Source organism: Lynx rufus, unplaced genomic scaffold (genome assembly GCF_022079265.1).
Source record: "Lynx rufus isolate CCGP_SWC_20201006 ecotype Redwood Valley unplaced genomic scaffold, mLynRuf1.p SCAF_1, whole genome shotgun sequence".
Taxonomy (NCBI): domain Eukaryota; kingdom Metazoa; phylum Chordata; class Mammalia; order Carnivora; family Felidae; genus Lynx; species Lynx rufus.
The window spans coordinates 121,051,869-121,067,268 of NW_025814823.1; positions in this window are offsets into that span (position 1 = coordinate 121,051,869).

Here is a 15,400-nt window from a genome sequence, read left to right on the forward strand (position 1 = left end):
CCCCATTTTTCTTGACTTTGCTTTCTGTTTCTTTGGATTAAGTAGAAGAGCTACTTGTGCTAAACTTAAAGGAATGGTCTTGTGTATGGTCATCTCCTAAGTAGATTGTGTGTGTTTGAGGACAGACTTTGTGGGCTGACTGGAGCTGTGGCTGGCATAGACTGAGGGTCCTGGAACCCTCCACATAGCAGACACCCTGTCATGACAGTTAAAACTGAAATAGTCTGGGGTGTCCTATTCTGGGTGGCTGGAGCTGATTAACTGTGTGGGCCAGAAGGTTTCTTAATGCTCTGCAAAGAGGATGCCCTGGTAGAATAGTTGAAACTGAAGTGGGTGTAAGCTGAGTGGAATTGGGGCTCTACACACAGCAAGCATCTTGGCAGGGTAGCTGAAGCAGCAGTTGATGTAAATCAAGGTGTTCCTGGACTCTATGTACAGAGGATATCCTGAAGTGGTGGCTGGAGCTGAGGCATGGTATAGTCCTGGAGGTCCTGGGTGCTCTCTGTAGGAGGCATCTTGGAAGTACAGCTAAAGCTAAAATGGGCATAGGCCAATGTGATTCCTGGGCTCTCTGCACAAAATGTGCCCTGGTGGGAGAGCTGAATTTGCATTGCGTGCAAGCTGGGTGGTCCTGGAGCTCTCCACAGTGATAGTGACCTGGCGGGACAACTGATGCGGAATTAGGTGTAAGCAGGTGTCCCAAGGTGTTCACATTGCAGGAGGTGCTCTAGTCTGAGAGCTGAAGCCAAGGCCGGCATGTGTAGGAGTGTTCCAGGGTACTCTACACGGCGGGTGGCCTGGCAGGGTGGCTAGATCTGAAGCAGACATCATCAGCTGAGATGTTCTGGAGTGCTCTGCATTCACGGTGCTGTAGCAAGCCATCTGAAGTCCAAACGGTGTGGGTCTGGAGTGTTCTGGAGAGCTTTGTGCCTGTGTCACCTGGGAGTGAAGGCTGGGGCCGTAGTGAGTCCTATCCAGGTGTGTTCCAGTGTTGCACCACTGTGTGGCTGTCCTGGTGGAACACTGGAGGGTGGTGTAGGTTAGGGACCCAGGGCCCTTGAGGCAGCAGGCTGGTTAGAGTGCCTTGAGTGTGCACTGGTCTGTGCTTTCAAGGTGGAGGAGAGTGGAGACCCCTCTTAGCCCCTTCTACCCGGACGGCGTTCCAGCAACTCCCTCCATTCGGGAAGGTTCTGTGGCTCATTTTATATGCTAGTTACTCTTTTAAGCCATGGGTTTTTAAAGAAAGATAATTATAGTAGTGATAATAAAATAAAAAGGAAAACGAAAATGAAATGAAAAAGGAAAAAAGACAAAAAATGAAAAGAAAAAGAGAAAACAAGAAAGAAAAAGAAGAAAGAAAAATAAAATCAAAAAGAAAAAAACAAGAGGAAAACAACCTCCAAACCCACGGCTTATTTTCTGTGTCCCAGAACCCCAGGGGATGATGTGGGCTTGTAGACCCTGGGCTTGTTGAGGTCATAAGCTCACTCTGATGACCAGATCCACCAGCTGGGGTGTCCAGACCCTGCTCCGGTTGGTCTTTTAGGGTGGGGTGGGAATATGAACCATGTCCTTCTCCAGTCCCTCTGACCTGGAGAGTGTTCCCACAGCTCCTGAGCCACTTGGCAGAGTTATAACATTGTCTCTTTTACATGATAGTTGCTTTTCTTCTGTGCTCAAGGACAGAAGGGTCGGTTTCCAGTCCCTCGGTTCAGTCCCTCCCATGTTACCATGTCTCTATCTGTCTTGCTGTTCTCCTTTGCTGTTCTTTCTGTATTTGCTTGTTCAGGAGCTGTTCTATCAAGCCCTAAGTTCTTCTTCAGGAGAAATTGTTCTACAAATAGGTATAATTTTGTGAGTTCCATGAAGGATTTGAGTTCAGGGTTCTTCCTATGTCACCCTGTTGGACTAGAACTCATGAAACACTTTCTAAACATCTTTACTATCTAAGATAAACACTATGTAGTGATTATCTTCAAGAGAGCTTAGAGAAGGAATAGTCGACCTTGTTAGTGAAGTCTGAGAAGAATTTTCTAAGGAAGTAATGCTTGCATTAAGATTGGCATGATGAAATGAAAAAATTAGCATGTTGAATGTGAGTAGGTGCTGGTGAGGGAAGGGGACAGTATACGTGAAGGTTCTGAAGTTACGGTCAGTTACGGAGCAGTGACAGAAGTCACGGAGCAGTTATGTCAAAGCAGAACATTGGAATGGAACATAGGGCAAAAGGAGACTAAAGAGATTGGCAGGAACTAATATATGGCAGCCGAAAGGAAAGTAACAATGTGATTGGTACTCTTGTAAGGGCTTTACTGTATTAACTTATTTAATCCTTATAAAGGTGTATAAAATTATAAACTCTTCTTAGTGATCAAGAAGCTGAGACAGAGTTTAAAAAACTTGCCTGAGATCAGTGGTCCAGTTCTAGAAATATTACAGTCAGGATTTGAGTGCAGGATGCTCTAGAGTAAAATCTCTTAACCCGTGTCAATCCTTGGAAGAGCAAAGCACTGATTTTCTGGGTGTCCTTGACTATATCTGTATAATGGAAAAGTATAGGGATTCAGAAGAATTTCAGGTTCTTCCTGAAGTTGAAGAAATTCTATGAAAAAATTTGGGGCACCTGGGTGGCTCAGTCAGCTATGCATCTGACTTCAGCTCAGGTCATGATCTCACAGTTCATGGGTTTCAGCCCTATATCAGGCTCTGTGCCCACAGTTAAGAGCCTGGAACCTGCTTTGGACTCTGTGTCTCCCTCTCTCTCTGCCCCTCCCAAGCTCTCTCTCTCTTTCTCTTTCTCTCTCTCTCTCTCTCTCTCTCTCTCTCTCTCTCTCTCAAAAATAAATAAACATTAAAAAAAGAAAAAATTTATATGTGCTTTTTTTGTGGGAAAAGAAGCTATACTTTTCACCACATTCTCCCTAGAACCCAATAAATTGAGAACTGCAGATTATTCTAGATTATTTTCTAGAATACTTTATTTTGAGATAATTGTACACTCACATGCAGTAGCAGGAAACAATACACAGAGATCCTGTATAATCCTCACCCAGTTTCTGTCAGTGGTAACATCTTGTGTAACTTCAGCCTATCACAACTAGGAAATTGATAGGGATACAGTGCACTAACCTTATGCAGATTTCACCAGTTTGACATGCACTAATTTGTGTGTGTGTGTGAGAAAGAGAGAGAAACAGAGAATTTAGTTGTATGCATTTTTAGTATATGTGGGTTTGCATAATTACCATCGCAGTCAAGATATAGAACAATTCCATCACGAGGATCCCTTATGCTACCCTCTTATAAACAGAGACATTTCCTTCCCCCAACAACCTCTCACTTGATTATTTTTAAGAAAAAGAGCTTATATATTACTTTATCATTATTTATCATATGAGTCTGAGACATTTCTCCCCCTTGATATTGTACCGTATTAAGCAGTTTACTTTATAATGAAGAGAGATTAATGAATAAGACATCTCAGTTGACTTTTGGTTAGCCGTTTTCATAGCAGTACCTTGCAAAAACAAATGAGTAAAGGCTTCTCCAAATTAGAAAATCTTGCTTTTCAAATAAGAGAAGGCATCTTTCCTAACTCCGTCATTTCCCTAGCTGTAGGATCTCTCTGGCTCTCATCATTTCCATGTGAGTCATTGCAACATTGACTGCTAGCAGCTATTGTTATCACTGTGAGTATCAGTGATATCAGTGATATCACAGATATGTCTCCCATGATCCAGTTTTGCCACTCTCTGAAATATTTTTCACAGAGCATTCAGAGTGACCTTTATAAAAGTAAAATCCAGACATGGATTTTTTAGATGTTTATCTGTCTGTCTGGAGAAAGAGAGAAAGAGAGAGCAAGGGAGGGGCTGAGAGAGAGGGAGAGAGAGAATCCCAAGTAGGGTTTGATCTCACTACCATGAGATCATGACCTGAGCTGAAATCAAGAGTCAGACACTTAACTGACTGAGCCACCCACATGCCCCAAGAAGTAGATGAATGAATGAAGTAGAGCAAGAGGGAAAGAAAATGGATCAGACTTTCCGTTGCTTCACTGTCTCTTTTTTTCAGAGAACTTCATTGTTTAGCTTCAAGTCACTTTTTGGTATGTTAGACATTTCCACCTTTAAATACAAATCCCAAACTCATTCTTACCCCAGAAGAAACAATCAGTTTCTTACAGGTATTTGTTTTAAATACTCACCTAGTTGTTTGTCTATCCTTGAGAGTAAACTGAATCTTCTGAATCTTTGAATAAAAGCTTGATTTTTGCCTGAGGGAAGAAGCATGGGATTTTAAAGAGGTTGAGAAACCATCTCATGTGGCAACCACTGACCTGATTTGGAGCCTGCAATCATGCTTGAGAATAAGAGTGTTTGTGATGGGCTTTCCCTGTTGTGTTCCCAGAGTTTCTGAAGTCAAGAGGTGAGTGCATCAACTGCCTACAGACTTCAGGTGGGAAAAACTCTAACTCCACATTACTTAGAAATTTTAAAAAGCCAGTATCATTTGGGACTTTTAATTGTTCCCTGCTCTTGGGTAGTGGGTATAAGTTAGATCCTCCCAGAGATCTCTCTCCACCCCTCCAATTTACCAGCAGCAGAAAAAGCTGTGCATGATGGTTTAAGATGGTGTAGGATTTTGGGTTTGATATAGCCTGGATAAACCTAGAAGATATTAATTATGTAAAATGAAATAAGCCAGACACAGAAAGAAAAACTGTACAATCTCATTTATACATGGAATCTTAGGAAAAGTTAAATACACAGAAGCAGAGAGTAGAAAGAGTGCTTACCAGGGGCAAAGACACGGGTAAACAGGGAGATGTTGTGGAGGGTCCAATGTTGCAGTCATGTAGGATGATTAAGTCTAGTGATACAATTGGTTAAGAGAGTAGATTGCAGGTGTTTTCATTACAAGAAAAAATTATAACTACTGAGGAGAGAATAAATGAATTAGCTTGACTTCAGTAATCATTTCACTATACATAAATCATCATGTTGTACACTTTAAATACCTAAAATTTTTGCTCAAGAGGCTTTGGAATTGTCCTAATTTAGCATTAGTTCCATTTCTTCCCCTCGCTCAGTGTTGACCTTGGACAAGCTACTTAACCTTCTGAGTCTGGGTTTTCTCATTGCTAAAGAGGATGTGAAACAACTCACATCCTTCTTGTGAAGCATTGAATGAGGGGACATAGACCAGTGGCGCAGAATAATAAATGTTCACTGGCAGTAGCTTTAGTATTAGCATTGGTATTAACATTAGCATTAGTATCAGTTTTGGTTACTTTTAAAATGAAAAGTGAAAAATATAGCTAACTTGTATCAAATACTTTTTAATATAACAGAAACCACATGAGGTGTACTACATGCATTATGACATTGAGTCCACACAGTAATCCCTCAAAATACAGATATATATTCCCATTTTGTAGAGGAGGAAACGGAAGCTCAGAGGTAAAGGAACTGACCCCCCACAGCTCTCTGTTCTGTATAGAATTTGTGCGACTTTTCATGCATTTCTTTTTCTTAGAGAAAGAGAGAGAGAGCCCAAGCAGGGAGGCACAGAGAGAGGGAGAGACAGAGAATCCCAAGTAGGCTCCATACTGTCAGCACAGAGCCCGACATGGGGCTTGAAATCATGAACCATGAGATCATGACCTGAGCCGAAATCAAGAGTTGGACACTTACCCTCACTGAACCACCCAGGTGCCCCTTGTCAGGCATTTCTGCCCAGAGCCACACATACACAACATGGGCTGCTTAGTTGGCTTGTGCTCCTTATCTGGCCTCGGGATCAGAATTGGCCCTTCTGTTCCTGACCCTAAGAGGGATTAGCTTGCCTCACCTCCTTGCTCCAGACCAGGCTGGCCCCCTGGAATGGATCAGGGAGCAAAAAGAAATATACAGATGCCCAGGCCCCTAGGATTGTGAGATATGCGAAGAGAAATAGAGAAAAAAACTCCAGCTTTCTCAGGTTTCACTTAGGCAAATTTAATGACTAACCACAGATCACACGTGGGTAGTGTGTATATATATATATACATATATATGTGTGTGTATATATATATATATATATATATATATATATATATATATATATTTTTTTTTTTTTTTTTGCCCTGGCAGGAATAGTTAGTTGGAAGCTTCACCTGAGGGGTGGACATTCTGTCCATGATCCTCAGTCGGGACTCCAACCAGGTTGTTGACTGTAGGGCTTCCCCAGCCAGAAAGTTGGATGTTGTGAGCACCTGATTTGATGTATTAACCCTTCTTTGTTCTTCTCTATACTTATTTTCTTCTCTATGTTTAATTCCATGTATTCCCTTTCCCTATAATTAATTAAGCTTTCCCCCACAAAACAGAAAGTGCCGCTGTCATGAGTTACTATTATTGAGAACAGTCTCCAGAAGTAGAACTGTTAATCAAATCTCATGACTACAATAACCCTGAAGGGTCAGTCAGTCCAGAGTTTTCCAGGGACCTTGGAGTTGGCCTTTTCTGGGAGGATCTAACTTTGTGGGCTGATGTAATTCCTGATGCACTTTGAGCTTGCTCTAGAGCAAGGGACAGACTTAAAGACTTACCACATAGAGAACTGAGCAGCGTTTCTTCTTTTGTGCTTTGGATCTGCTGCCTCTCCAAGTTACTAATGGCTTCTATTCTTGCTCAAATCCCCAGTTAGTGTCACTGTTTAGCTGAGAGGAGGGTGTGCCCTCATCTAGGACATCTTTGCCCCTTGAGGTGTCTCTGCTCTGGAAATGGCCAACACCTTTGAGTGCTCTGGCTGGAGTGCCCCAAATGCAGGCACTGATTCTTGTTTTGATACCTGAACTCCATACTAATGAGGAGGGTGGTCTATTCTGCCCAGATGGACCATAGGTAAGGGGACAGAATCTCTTGTAGCTGACCTGTGACCCATTCCTGTGAGTGGTGCTTTGAGATGGAGACTCTGGCCAGTCTTCAATTCACAAACAGTGGGTGAGGGGGTCAGCTGAGAACCATAATCTCACACAGCAGGGAGTGTGCTACAAAATTCTCCCCTATTAGAGAGACATCTGAGCCGAGCTGACCTGGGATTTCTGCCTGTTTCTCCGTGGCTTTTTGACCCCTGGAAAAACAAGAAGTCTTCTGAGAAGCAGTACAGATTCTAAAGACATTGCAGAGCAAGAAAGTGATGTGCCAATTCTCCTTCTGAGCATGTACACCACAGAAATTCTTTCTATTGGCCACATGCGGGAGGGAACCTGTGCCAGGATGCTCATTGCTACATTGCTTTTAATAACGAAAAAGTAAAACAGTTTATCATGTGACTAAAGATAAGGCAGTTTCAAATATACAGTTACCACTTCCCATGTTTTCAATCAGAAAATTAAAAAAAGAGATTTGGGATCAAACTGCACATAGAAACATTGGGATGTGAAAGAAATCGCCAACTCCTTACTTAAAATGTTAAATATACATATTTGAAATCATATAGTACATAAAATTTTAACTAAAAAGTATTTTTCTTTTTCTGAAGTTACATATTTGAGAAAATGATTTGACTTCAACTCCTCCTCTGTGCCCCTGACATCAGGGTTCTCATTAGCAAAGAACCACTTTCTGAGTCCTATAGTGTCCCAGGGTATATCATACTGTGTTTATGAGTCAATGATGTTTCCTTTGGAAATTTTTTCCTGACTAGAAGGATACATCTGCTTTAACATTAGGATGGGTCATTTGTTCATGTGTCCTATAGTTAGGTGTTCGCTTTCCAATGACACAACCAGTTACTGTTTTGGTCTAACGTGATCTTTAAAGGGCTTATGTATAATGGCATTCAGCACTTGGAGTTATGAGGTCTTACATTCATAAATAATTACCTGAGCTGTGTTCAATTTCTCTTTAGTATTCTTTTAAAAAATATATTCCATTAGGTGACTTACTTTGCTTCGTATGTAAAGCTAATGTTGCATAGTTTTTTGTTTCTTTTTCTTTTTTTCTGGATAATGTGTCTTCCCCAATGGTGCTACGTTAAAACTAAAGGAATTCCAAGATTGTTCCATAATGTGAAAGGCTTTGTGTGAGGACTTCTTCTGAGTGGTAACTTTCGAGGAACTTTTGGCATTATGTTCTGGTATACATGTCATCATTTAGGAAAGGAAAAAAAGTAAAATGAAGTATATTCATATAATGGAATATCATACAGAAGTTAAAAGGAATCAAGTCTCTGTCTCTTTCTCTGTCTGTCTCCCTCTGTGGCTAGATTTAAAATACATGGATGACTGGAAAACCACATTGCAGAATGATACATACAGTATGATGACATTTGTCCTAATTAAAACTCCTAAAATAATACAAATGCTGTTATATATACACATAAAAGATATAAAAGGGATTGGATAAATAGTTAAAAGACACAATCTTGATAAAAGGGAAGGGTAATTGGGAATTAAGACAGAAATTTTACTTGTATTTGTAGTATTTTATTTCATTTATTTAAAGAAAAGACTTGAAGCAAACATGATAACATTTGAACAGTTTCTACTTCTTGGTAATGGATACACATCTTACTCAATTTTTTTTGGTTATATTTTAATGTCTCAATACATATGAATGAGTAAAAGAAATAAAAAGAAAAGCAATGTGGCCATTTTTTCCCATTTGTAGAGAGAGAGGTTGTATCGGAAAGGGAAGAGGTCGATTGAGGTTAAAATTTTCTCCAGCAGGGCCCCATTGTGTGGTCAAACACAACCTGGAACTGGTGCTTTTCATCCATATTGTAAATTAAGACTGTGTTTTCACCAACCTGGTTTTCATAGAGGGAATGAAGATTGACAGGTTGTTGGCAATGGGGTTTTCTTTGAACTTGGTTCCAAGAAAATGCCACCTGGCTGTGATTGCCTTTTCTGCCCTATACGGTATCTGGGTCAGCCCCAGGCAGCGTTTCTCACCACGCCAGCTCCCTGGTCCTTGAGGAGTTCAGATAAAGCTTCTGGAGCAGAACTGGCAAAGTGATGGCCCTTGGGTGTATCCCACTCAGGGATATGTTTTGTTTGGCCTACACAGTGACTTTTAAAGAGATTTTAAAGTGCTTAAAAATAGGGAGATTTCACAGCCACACTGCGCCCCCATTTTTAACACGGCAGCTGTCAACCACAGTTAACCCGAGTCTGCTCCTTCCTAGGAGGTGTGGGCTCTCCGTTGGCTGCGTTGTTCCCTCCCAGCTTTGCCGGCCTTAACTGGCCCCTGCAGGAATTTGAGCCTGCTGTCCTCTATGAAGAGTAACTTTGTGACAGGCAACTGCTCACACTTTGCATTAGACGGTGCCAATCTTTTACAGAAATGCTGGCAAAGCGTTATATGGGAAAGTTCATTTTAGCTCCCCACTGTGTCTAATTATAAGTAAATGGTTGGAACATTTAAACATGCCACAAAAGAATGACTAGAATCTCAGCAGCCTGCACGGCTCTGTTTTCCCCAGTCTGGGATTAACTAACTGACTTTTCCTCATCTTTAATTTCTGCCAATGAAACGCTGCCCTTCCCATAAAGGCTTCAAATTTGTTAACTTCTTGTCCGTTTAGGATCTCTATGCACATTGACTAATAATGCCCCTGGGAAATATCTGGGGTCTTCTCTTGCCTGGAAGTTCAAATGGAACCATTTTTAATGTAAATTGTGCTCAATCTTATACACTCAGAAAAAAATAAAAATGAACAAAGGGAGGCTGTGGTCATGATTCACAGAAAGTTTATTTTGATTCGCTCATTCAACAAATATTGAGTACTATATTCCAGGCATTGTGCTAGTTGCTAGGGGTAAAATGCTAATATAAAGCAGACAATCTATGTCTTCTTGAGGCTTACATTCTCACGAGAAATATTAAAACATATTAGTATCATTATTTAATTACAATCGCATGGTATCATGGGAAGTTCAGAATCCTCAGGAAGGTCCTAACTCCGGGAATTCACCTTCTATGAGATGCTGGCCATGAAAGGAAAGGAATGGGGAGAGGGGAAGATGAAGGGAGCAAGTGGGGAGAGCATTCCACTGTTGAGAAGAACAGGTGAATAGGTGAAGAGTGGACTGTGTGTCTGGGGAACTGAGGAAGCTGGCATGTCTGGGGCACAGAGGTATGAGATGAGACCTGAGAGGTACTCAGGGGTGGACCAGCAAATGTGAGGGTTCAGGCTTTTCATTTTACCTCTTTTTGCAGGTGATTTTATAGAAAGATGATTTCCTACTTTTCCTTGCCTTACCCATCAGCTCAGATGACCCTGGAATGTGTGCTTTTGAAATCACTTTGGACACTTGGGATGAAAGGCCTCTAAATGTTTCATCTTTCTGTTGAGTAGTTTATCCATCAGATTCCCACTTGAGTTTTCTCAGGAACAGTAAAGATGAATGCAACATGCAAATAATAATAATAATAATAATAATAATAATACAGTCTCGGTTTGGGGAAAATATTATTCCTATTCAGATATTTCCTACCCCATAAAGATACAAAGAGAAAAAAATCTCAAATAGATGGATTTACACAGGTTAGATGCTCCAGGTTCTCACTAGGTGCTAGAATTAGTTGGCACCCTTGCTTTTTGCTCACTGTTGAGATCTAAGTTATCACTAAATGAGAGTAGTTCAGTATTTAAATTATGAGGGGGATAAGTGTGATTTGGAAACCTAATATATATCTTAATGAGTTCTACAATAATTTCATTTGAGATGCTTCAATTGTAATTTTAGACTAATTTCTCAGGGCAGAGGCTAACTTAGCACCTCCCATTTTATTTAATTTTTTGTAATACAAAATAAATCAATCTTGAAATGGTTCAGTAGTTTCAATTAACTTTAATGGTCTGCTGCTCTCCACGTCATCGGATCAGAGCCTATGAATTCAGGCATGTAGCTGAGTTTTTTAGTCAAGTCCTTAAGAATCATATGTAGGCTATGTTAGAGACAAGCTGAAAAGAGCTCCTACTCAATTGGTTTGTCCTGAGAGTGTGTCTCTGAAATTGACATGGTTAATAAACCTTCACTGGAGGCAACTATGTGGCTTTTATAGGCAAGGCAAGTTAATGTTTTTCAGGTGGTTCTTCAGGAAACTGCAAGAGTGACCATTACCAGAAAATCAAGTGGTGGTTTATAGATACACAGCTATTCTTGACATCAAACTCAAAAATTTAGGGATGTGTTTCAAACAGCAGCACACACCTGTTATAAATCCATCCATTGCAATTTACGTTACTCAGTAATCTGGGTTATCTCTTGGGATAGAACATCGTGTCTAAAGTAGTCATTCTTTTCACATGTTCTAGAGGTTACTTTTCACACATGTAAGATGTCTCTTAGAGTCAGTATCTTAGGAGTAGTGACTCTTAAATTGTAAGCTGTAAACAAGGTCAGGTCCCTGGTTGAACCATAATTTTGGTCAAGTGAACAACGGTGCTTATCTCCGTGCATCACTACCAGAGGAGTCTCTGTGGTAGAATCTGGTTCTGGAAATTGCTGTGGAATGATGTCATGGCAATTTAAAGACTGTGGTGATGTCAGAGGTATGAAGGAGTTGGGGAAGCTCAAAAATGGAACACTTGAGGACCCTGTGGGCCAAAGGAGTGCCAAGGTCAGATGTGCATTTATCATCGAACAAGTTTTTTCATCCTCAGGTCAACTGACAATTTGGACTGGTTAAACCTTTATTGAGGGTGGAGGTGTCTTGTGCATTGTAGAGTGTTCAGCAGCATCCTTGGCCTCCTACCCCCTAGATGCTAATAGCATTACCCACTTCTGAGTTATGACACTGAAAATGTCTCCATACATTGCCCAATCTCTCCTGGGCGGGGGGAGACTGCACCTGCTTGAGAACCACTACTACAGAGGATTCAAGAGAGCAAAAATAAAGGTTGGAAATAAATAAAGATTGGAAGCCCCAAGCTGACACAAATTATTGGTAACCACAAACCTATATCTCTCACATCTCCAGCTAGACAACTTTTCTTACTTCTGGCTCTTGAATTTAACTGCTAAAATCTCTACTTGAATGTTCCAAAGACACTTCAGTGTCACCATGTTCCAAATGACCTCATGACCTCCCATCCCTGGAATCTTTTCCTTCTTCATGACTCCCAGTGTCAGTGAATGCATCATATTAGAAAACTAGGATTCATTCCTTACTTCTTCTCCCTCATCTCCAGCATACAATCAAAAGTTCTTTCTGATTTTTACCACCAAGTATCTCTTGAGGCATTTACTTTTTAATAGCCCTGCCACTTTGGTTCAAATCAGCAAGAGCTCTCTTAGGCCTGCTCCCAATGTGCAGGCTGCAAAGTACTTATTTTCCAGGTTCCCTTGCAAGTAAAGGTAGTCATGTGACTAATTTCTGACTAGTGAGACCTTACTGGGGTGAGGGGGAGACTTCAGAAAGTTCAGGAAGACATTGTTCTCTTAATAAAAATCACGAAGGTTCTGATATTGTCCTTTCTTCTTCCAACCACTTTGAATACGGACTTCCTGTCCCGAGTTGAAGCAATCACTCTGTGACCATGAGGGAAAGGCCACTGGAATCAACAGAATTGAGCTCATTTTTGAACCATTAAACCAATATACCATAGCTACCTGGCTCCCATTATGGACATATATAGAAAACACAATTCCCATCTTGTGTACATTGCTGTGAGTTTTCTCTTCCTTATAGACACTTTCCTCACTGCTCTACTACCTTTGTGATTTTGAACAAGGTGTTTAAGAGAATTCGTTATTTCTTGATTTGTCCATGTATAAATGATGATAACATCCTAATCATTGGGCTGATAGGACAGCGTGAGGTCTGAAAAGGGCAACACTTGATGGTAAACATATAATGGTAGTAATTTTTAAATTACAACATTGGAACTCTTTGGCCTCTTTAGGTCCCAGCTCGCCCTGTGCACATGTATTTCACAAAGATAACCACATCACAAATAGCAGATAAGAAGTAGTGCCTTGGGTTCCCATGAAGACCGGGACAAGGTGCCTGCTTGCTATCAGGGACAATTTCCACTGCTGGCTATCAGGAGAGCAGTTAGAGGCTGAAACCACTTCTGAATCAAGGGGGCACCTGCCTGAAATCGCCTTTGAGCTTCCAGGATCCTGGTGATATGGTTTGCTCGCTTCTTGCATCACCTACCTTAGCCAGCCTTCTTTGCCTTGCTTCTGGGCATCTATAAATTACATTGCCTCTTGACAGATATGACATGTTTTGTGTGGAGCTGCTGAGTTTCAAAACTGGGCACCTCCAGGCTGCCCATGCGGGAATAGGTCTTCTAATCAGCTGCACTGACTCCACGTGAAGACTTTGCAAAAGGGAAAATACAACCTCAGGCTGAAGATGAGATGACAGGATGCCCAGAGTTTTCCTAGTTTAATTTGTGAGGCTTCCCCACCAGCATGTCCAGAGGAAAAAAAAAAAAAAAGAGAGAGAGTAGTCGGGAAACAAAAAAATAGAAAAGAAAATGAGTGAAATTGGCTTGTAGGAGAGTGTCAGTTTGTCAACTGTTCTAGGAAATGGTTGGCATCACCTCTGCTTTGTCTCCAGCCCTCTGAAATTATTTTTAGCTCTTGGTAAGACGGGTTCATTCTTCCTTCCTTTCATATCAAATGCTGTGCTGGAATGCAATCAAGCGTATGGTCAGAGCTGAGAGTCACATCAGAGGTGCTTCTGAATAAGACCAAGTCTGAGATGCGGCCTTTTCCAAGGCATCTTACTGCAGAGCCCTCAGAGACTTGGAGGATGACAAGACTTGGAGGATGACAAAACAAAACAAAACAAAACAAAACAAAACAAAACAAAACAAAACAAACAAAAAAACCCTGGAACCTGTTGCAGCTTTCGGTCCTATTAGAAAGCAACATGAAAGGGGAGGAAAAATTTCTGCATAATATTTCGTATTTTCCTAAGGAGTCTGGGAGCAGGTGGGATGGGAGAAGGGGCAAAGAGAGGGAGAGAGAATGTTGTTTTCATATATGACACAACAAATTCATGGCACTAGTCAGACACATGTCAGCAGCATTCTTTTTGGAGAAGATGACTATTCAGGTTTTTTTTTTTAATTTTTAAATGTTTTTATTTATTTTTGAGAGAGAGACAGAGTGTGAGCAGGGGAACAGCACAGAGAGAGAGGGAAACAGAATCCAAAGCAGACTCCAGGCTCTGAGCTGTCAGCACAGAGCCCGACATGGGGCTGGAACTCCTGAGCCAAAGTTGGACACTTAACCGACTAAGCCACCCAGATGCCCCGACTTTTCAGTTTTGAGTGTGAACCAGGCTTATTTGTTTTATGTAGAACATTTATTCTATTTAATACTCAAAATAGCCCCATGAAGTGGGTGAAAATATTTCCATTGGACAGATGTGTTTGGAGAAGTTAGATCACTTGTTTGGGTCGTGCAGGTAACACATACCTTCCCAGTGTGATGTAACTACTTATCGGTGAGGGCAGATGCAGTCTGCTAAATCCATCCTTAGTGCTCTGAACTTTAAAGACATGATCACAACACGTCTAAGGGTTGGATATTGTTATCTCCAATTTTTCAGCAAGGAAACAAATTCTGAGAGGTTAAGAAATTGGTTATGTAGCTTGGGGCAAGGTGCTTGATGTTATCCGAGCCTCCATTTCTGCAACAGGAAAAGGAAGAAAACAGCCTCTCCTTTATCATGTTAACTTGTTATGATGAACAAAATGAAGGAGGATGGTGAAAGAAGCAAAAGGTTGGGTTTCTATCCTTAGAGCCCAGACAAACCAAAACAGCTTGGGAGATGATCAATACCATGATGACTATGCACTTCACGCATAGCTATTACTTACGATTCCAGCAGAATTCCTTTTTCAGAGGTGGCAAAATAGAAAGGCAGAGTGGTTACGACAAGCCTTGGTCCAGAAAGCCTAGATCATGGATGTTCAGACTTGTGGAATTTTCCACCATTGTGCAGGGCAGCCCAAGTGACCACTCTTCTCTGAAAAGGCACTTAGGAAGCCAAAGCAAAAATAACAGCTTCCTGTAGCAGAGCAGTTGAGATCATGGGCTCAAGAAATCAGGCCAGTGTAGTCCTGGCTCTCCCACTTAAAAACTGTTGGGTAAGAATTTAATCTGTAAGATAAACATGATAAATTAATTGTGGCTGTTCAGTGAGAAAGTGTATGTAGCATGCTCTGCAACCTGCCTGGCTCAGAGCACATCATCAACAAATAGCCATTGTTGCCAACCCATATCACAGAGACCCAGCCTTTCCCATGACACGCACTCAAGTTTTCCAGCAGGATGGATGGTGCCTACTCCATCTATTACCTATTGCATGAATTCTAGCGTTTGACCTTAGGTGAGTGAGCCTCTTAAGAGCTTTTCCAGGGATTACATTTCTTTAAAAAAAAA